The sequence below is a fragment of the Taeniopygia guttata genome, chromosome 24 (genome assembly GCF_048771995.1).
Source record: "Taeniopygia guttata chromosome 24, bTaeGut7.mat, whole genome shotgun sequence".
NCBI classification, from domain to species: domain Eukaryota; kingdom Metazoa; phylum Chordata; class Aves; order Passeriformes; family Estrildidae; genus Taeniopygia; species Taeniopygia guttata.
The window spans coordinates 4,969,479-4,976,999 of record NC_133049.1 but is presented as its reverse complement, the minus strand read 5'-3'; positions in this window follow the sequence as shown (position 1 = coordinate 4,976,999).

Genomic DNA, 7,521 nt, shown 5'->3' with positions numbered 1-7,521 from the left:
TCATGCTTTTTTTTTTTTTTTCCTTCTCTTTCCTTCCCTGTTTAGAGTCAGGAAAGTTGTGAGACAGTTTGAGGCCCGACTGCTCAGGGAGAAACCCAACAACTTGACAGGCAAGAGGTGCTTTGGCTGTTGCAGGTCTCTGCTGCCCCAGAGTGTCCACACACCCCTGGTGTTGCTGTTTCCTGTAGCTAAATGGAAAACAGGAGTTAAAAAGTAAAGGTCAATTAAAAAAAGAATAATTCCTGGCGATGAGGGAGAGAACTCAGAGCTGACAGCAGGGTGAGCAGGGATGCAGCTCCATCTTTCCCATAGCTGGTGGTTGGAGCTGCCCAAGGGTGAATCCAGGGTGATTCCAGCTGATGTTTCTGAGGAGGATGGGCAGGGAATTGGGTGTGGACCATGGTGATGGGCACAGCAGGGTTGTTCTAAGGATTCCAGAATTTGTTTCTGAGGATGAACAAGGAATGGGATGTGATCCAGGGTGATGGGCACAGCAAGGTTGTTCTGATGTCTCCAGAATTTGTTTCTGAGGAGGATGGGCAGAGAATGGGGTGTGGACCATGGTGATGGGCACAGCAGGGTTGTTCTGAGGATTCCAGCTGATGTTTCTGAGGAGGATGGGCAGGGAATTGGGTGTGGACCATGGTGATGGGCACAGCAGGGTTGTTCTGAGGATTCCAGCTGATGTTTCTGAGGAGGATGGGCAGGGAATTGGGTGTGGACCATGGTGATGGGCACAGCAGGGTTGTTCTGATGTCTCCAGAATTTGTTTCTGAGGATGAACAAGGAATGGGGTGTGATCCAAGGTGATGGGCACAGCAGGGTTGTTCTGATGACTCCAGAAGATATTTCTGAAGATGGACAAGGAATGGGGTGTGATCCAAGGTGATGGGGCCATTCTGTTGTTCCCAGCAGGGTGTGAAGGGAAGCTCTGCCTCCCAGTGACTGTAAAACAGGCAGCAAGAAGAGGATTTAGAGCTTGTTTTTTAGGATGCCACATGAGATGCTCACAGAGGTCCTTCCTGGCTCTCACATCTGTAAATCCACAGGATGTTCCCTGTCCCTGACATAATCTGAGCAGTGGGATAAGGCAAGGCTCCCCCATGCCATGGGGTTGCAGAGGCAGATCCTCAGCTGAGGTAAGTCAGTAAAACTCCCCCCAACTCTGCCAGGAGCCAGGCTGGGCTCTCAGAGTCCTGACAGCAGCGCTAGAGACATCTGAGAGCGCCTGTGTTGTGCTTAAAGGCCAACATGTTTCTACGAGCTGCAGAATATATTCATCAAAAGGAAGCTTCTTTTTAAAATTTATTTACAGATTAGCAGAAGAAAAGGCCCCATGAATCATTTATCAGACCTGATGTTTTTTTCACTGCTTCCCTGCATTGAATAAAGAGAAATCTTGACAGAGCTAGACATTATTCTGCATCTCCAAAGATCTTGCAGTCATCTGCTCAGACAGAGGATGTCAAGGAAAAAAATGATGAGAAACCACCTGGTTTTTATCTCTCCTGTTAGCTTGCTCCACCCACATGGTATTTTATATCTGGGTCTGTATTTTAAGGAGATTTGTTTCATGTCCCTCTTGCCCTCCTCTCTTTTTTTCTTTTTTTATATTCAGAGGTTTTGCACTCAGAGCAGGAATGGACCAGACGAGGAGGATAAAAGCTGCTGTCATTGAGATGCCTTTTCTAATGTGTCTCTGTCCTGCATTTTCTGCTCCCTACTAAATCCTTCCAGGTGCCACCCTGGAGGGAGCAGGCAGCATTATGCATGTGCTGGGTTTGTGCTCACACACATTTGTGTGCTCAGATGGGTTTACATCTCACATATTCCCTCTCTCCCTGGGTTTTTTTTTTTCCTTTCCTCTCATCTTTGAAACCATTGTGGGGCTCTTGTGCTCAGCCAGCCCCAATGCTAATGCAGTTCAAGATCTGGAGTATTTTGCCTTGCAAAAGGCACTTTCCCAGTATTGCTGTCTCCTGATAAACCCCGGGTAATTCTAGTAAGATATCTCTGCAAATTCCACCGGGAGCCAAAGATTAGATCAATTAAAATGGAATACTTTGCTTTATCCCCTCTAACCAGTGTGTTTGAGCCTCCTGCTGCCCTCTGTTTCGGGCTCACGTCTCTCCCTGCCCTGACAGCCAATTCTCCAGCCCTGGCTCAGTCGACAGCAGCCTGGCAGCTTCCTAACTAAAAGGCCTGGATTCTCTCCTCGTGGGCTAAACCCCGTGTTTGTGTTGTTTTTTCCAGGCAGTTCCATTTTCACCTAATGATAAAAAGCTGTTTTCTCCCCGGAGATTGCATGGGTGAAGGTATTAACGAGGCCTGGACTAACCTGGGGGCATTTCCTGAGCTGAGCCGTGTACATGAATTAGAAAAGGGTTGTTCTGTGAGCACAAAACCTTGGGAAGAGAGATGCTCAGCTATAAATTATAGAACAGGCACTAAGCCCTCAGTGGTCCTGAGGCAGGAATCTTTTTAACCATCCCACAGCCACAGAAATCTTCCCTGCTTCTGCCCTTCTCCACCAGGTAAGTGACACAAAAGGTGGAGGAAGATCCACATGGAACAGCTTTTTTTTTGCAGAGATTTGGAGTTATAGAAGGGGTGTGAGTCCCTGTGAAGTGGCAGGGAACTGGGAACTGCAGCTCTGGGCACAGGGAAGCTGGGACAGACACAGGAATGTGGGTAACTGGTTTGGATGGTTCCTGGGTGATGCCTCTGAGTGGTAAAAAAGAAGGTAAAAAGAAGAGACCTGTGTATAAGAACTGTTCAGTGGAGGCAGGCTGGCTCCTAAGGAGGTTTCTGAGTTTCTGTAAGAGCAAATAAGCAAAGATAGACTGGTTTGGGGTGAAGCTGTCACAACTTGGCTGTGAAAAGCCTGGCATGAGTGATCAAAGCCCCTCTAACATCTAGTTTCATTTAGCTCTGCAGTTAAATACCTGCAGGATGAGTGTTTCTCTCTTCTGCTTCACTTGTTCACCCAGTGAAGGTGATGGAATTTCTTGCAGGGACTTTGGCTAGAGGGGGAAAGCTGCAGTGGCCATCAAGAAGAGAGTGAGGCACCACTCCAGGGCAAACAGCCCCAGGGTGGGCAGAATCAGGCAGAGAGAAGTGCAAACTGCCCCCAGAAATGGTAAAAAGTAAGTCTGGGCTCACATGTGGCACCTGCAAGTCTGCTGAGGAGCTGAGAGTGAGGGAACATCACGTTTGCCTGGAGTGAGGGGCTGAACACAGCTCAGGGAAGAGCTCAGCGAGCCCAAACTCCTCCAGAACAGAGCATAAAGCACCCACAGTTCCAGAAACCCCATTAGTGTCTGATGGCCACTAACTGATTGAAAAGACAGAGCTGAGCTCTTCTGGGCACAAAGTGGCTCTCATGAATTCAGTATAAATAGGCTCCCCTGGAACACAACACCACGCTGGGAAAATCAGGACAATGGGCAGGTTTATGCATCCTTCAGGGCAGGTTTTTTCCCCTCCAAGGGGGGAATCTGCTGTGTTCCAGGTGATTTATGAGTCTGGTGGGTGGCAGGGCTGCAGCATTTCATCCCAGGGATGATTCCAGCTGGAGGGTGAGGATCTGTCCAGGTTGTGGGGGGGCGTGTGGCACTGCATCACCAGCACAAAGGTTCACACAGCAGCAGCTCCCCAAGAGCCCTGCCAGGGCCAGAGCAGCATGAAAATGAAGGGAGCTTAATTAACAAAGGCTTTCTCCTCTGCTGTGTTGAGGTCTGCAGTTATCAGCATAGCTGGCAGTTCTCAAAGACTGAAATGACAGTAGTTGGCTGTAAAAGAGATAACTGTCAGATTAGCTGGGACATATCTCTGCCGAGGTTTTCTATATCATACCTATCTTGAAGCATCTCCATGTATCAAAGGGACTAGTTGGCCATTTGCCTCTCCAAAGTACCCTTTCCACCGTGATAAATAAGGCTCTGTTACAGGGGAAAGGCCTAACATTTCTTGTGCCTTCACTCGAGCTGGTTTGGAGCAGCGTTTTTTGGGCTTTGATCAATGTGTGGAGGTGAATCCTTGCTGTTGTTTTCAGTGTTTGATGGATTGAGTTTAGGGTGCAAGGGACAGAAATTGCCTGTTGGGGTGTAAAGGCAGGGAGAAGGGACATCCTTGGCAGGTTCTTCGTGGGGTTTTCACTGATATTGGTGAGGAAAAGGCAGTTTACATAAATGTTTTTTCAAATCTCTTCCATCTTTCCCTGTATGACTGAATCCCAGCTGGTTTTGGTTGGGAGAGACCTTAAAGAACCTTGTTCCACCCCCTTCCCATGGGCACTCTGCCTTCCAAGCACCTGTCCCTTTGCTCTTCATTCCCAAATACTTCTCCTCATGTAGTTCAGTCTCAGAAAAAGAGGTTTCAGCCTGGCATTTGCCTGAGATCCCAGGGAATGATCCTGAACAGAGTCCTCTGCCTTCCCAGCTCTTGCTGAGCTGAGATTTAAAGCAATTTCCTTTCAAAGCCAGAAATGAGCACAGATGAGGGGAAAGAACCAGGGGAGGAAAAGAAGAAAGACCTTTTAATTCCCAGACGAGCGCTGGGATGTCTGAGCTGCAAGCCTCAAACTGATTGTTCTTCCAGAGTCTACAGCAAATGCTCCTGAGAGTTCCTGAGCCCAGCCAGGGAGGATGCTCTGATTGCTGCTGGCTGAGCTAAACTGGAGCAAGGAGGTGAACACACAGCCCCTGGTTTTATTGAACAACTGCTCAGCCTCAGCATCCTGAGCCCTCAGCTGAAATGAGGGTCATGATGCAGAAGGGAGCCAGACATGAGCAGAAAGCCACCAAGTGTCCGTGCTCTGAGGTCCTGGGAGCCACACTGCTCTCCATGTGGGGAAAGTTGGTCTGCTGGCCATTTCTAATGGCCCTGGCACACTGGGACTGGGTCAAATGGATGATATTTCTGTTTGGAGCTAGGCCTTGAGTGGAAAACTGGAGTTTTGTCAGAGGATGGCTTTGAGGAGAAAGTCTGCTGTTTTTAGAAGATGTAATTTTTTACTCTGAACAACCTATTTCATTCTAATTCCTCCATGTAAGCACTGTATTGCAAAGGGACATCACTATTTTGGAGTGAAACCTGCTGCTCTTAGGTTTGTTTTGGACAAGATCATGTCCACAAGGAGCTGTTGGAAAACAGCAGCAAGGATGGCAAAAATGCCACTGAGCCATAGCAGGGACAAGAGAAGCTGCTGTCACAGCACCCCGTGCTCTGTGCTTTGCTCTGTGCTATTTCTGGGTTATTTTCTGCTGTGTCCCAGCAGTGAGGACGGAAGCAGAACTATCTCTCCACCAGTTTGCTGGTCCATGACAGACTGGGCTGAGTCTGCATCCCTTTCCTGCTTGGACTTTCTTGCCAGCGAGATAAAGATGAAGCCTTGGCAGGCAGAGGAAGGATGGGGCAGGGCTGGAGGCCACAAACTTTCACTCTTGATTGGAAACGTCACTTTTGCCACCACTCTGTAAAATGGGGTTGACCTGAGTATTTCCCAGTCTCACCCTGTTTGCTAAATACCCTGCCAGAGAATAGAAGTGGAGGGAAATCTTTGGATTAATGTGTAGGACTGGCAAGGTTTAATCTGTTCCTGTTTGCAGAGGGCTCTAAGAGCGGGTGGAGATTTGCCAAGTGTTTGCCAACATTAATGGTTAATTATTATGAATTCTGGCAGCCCACAGACGCAGCCAGCATCGTTCTCCAAGTGGGATCCAGACCCGTAATGGAGTTGTTAGACACAGAAGATGGGAAGAGACAGCTTCTAGCTCTGTTCTCTCCTGTTCTCCCAGCCAAAGCCCCATTCCCAAATCAGACAGCAGTGGCACCTCTCTGTCTCATCAGAGCGACGAATCCAGGACATTTGGCAGAGGGAGGCTCAGCCTTTTCCATGTCTGGGCTCATTTGTGCCTGCTGGAGCCCTTTTTGTCTGAGTGAACAGGATGGAAATTGTGGTCTGAGATGAGCTGTGCCTGGAACAGCGGGGTGCCACGGCAGGGACAGATCCAGAGCTGGCTGGAGAAGGGCTCTGAGCACAATCCGTGCCCAGGCTGGCACTTCCAAATGTGAGGATGCCACTCTGAGGGATCACAGGAGAGGACAGCGCTGGCAGATCAGACCACACCTGAGTTTGGGGGTCTCCCAAGCACAGCAGGCAGCTGTATCCTGCACTGAGTGCCCAGAAGGGTCCCCAGGGTGCTGCAGAGGGTGACAGCAGCCAGCTGAGCGAGTGTGGCCCCGAGTGGGGGAGATTTGATTTGCCAGACTCCATTTGCAGCAGTACCTGAGCAAGCTGCCTTTATCTAATTGTAGCCATCCAGAAAATGAAATCAACTGCATAAAAAGCTCAAGGTCCATTTGGTCCTCTGAGCATGCCTAGCAATTGCCAAATTATGAAAATGCAATAGATCTTGAGACTCCGCCGGCGCTGATTTATTTCCGATTTCTCCGTTTGAACGCGCAGCCTCAATTTCCGCAGCCCAAAGCTGCATTGTCCCCATCTTTGGGCCACTGATAATATTTGAGAGTTATGGCCACGGAGAAATGTTTGCTCTAAGAGGTAACTTCAAGGTGCATTAGTCTCGGATAATTGACAGAGGCTGAAGAAGTGATTTGGGGAGCGTTTGTGCGGAACCAAAGATCCCAGTGAACACTTACCTTAAATTAATGGTATAGCGAGGAGCAGCTTGGACTTGATCAGCTGCCACTAGTGCTAAATGAAGTCAGGCTCTAAAGTTATTAGCAAAATATCCATGAAGCAGCTCTGCTGTGGATTTATGGGCTTGCTTGAGTCCTTAGGGGCCAAATCTGCAGTGTGCTCAGCGTTCCCCATTTGGGGTGGGAGCAGGGAATGCTCAGCATCCATCAGGATTGGGCTCTCCTGGAGCTGTGGTCAGACCAGCAGGGCTCACACCTTTAACTCCCTTCTTAATCCCCAGATGGAATGAAAGGTCTTCTCTCCGCACTTAGTAAATCTCCAATTTTATTTCTCATTATTAAATCATGGAATTGGCCATAAATGTTTAAATTAAGTGAAAGGAAGAGAGATTTGTGAGAAAATTGAAGCCTCTATGAGGAATTGAAGAATAATCTCTAAGGATGAAGAAAGTTGCATTTGCTAGACCCAAACGTGAAAGGATCAAAAAGCTACAGAAAAGAAATAGAAAATTGCATGGTTTAACTCCTCTCCCCCGCCCTCCCCTAAAACCTCTGCTGTTTTTAATATAGGGAGAAGTATTCTGATAAGCAGCACAGTGTAAAAGGTGCTCCTTCCCCTGCTGCTGCCATTATCTCTGTGTGTGACCCAGGGAAACTCTGTGACCTCCGTGTCCCCATGTCCCCGAGTGTGACAGTGACACTCCTGCTCTGTGTGCAGCGAGACCTTTTGAACATTATTAGTGTGAGCTGGGAATTAATTAATTGGGTTTAGATGCCTCACTTTAACTAGAATAAAGCCTTTTCTTTTTTTGTTGTTGTTTTTTTTTTGGTTTTTGTTTTTTTTTTTAACACAGTGAG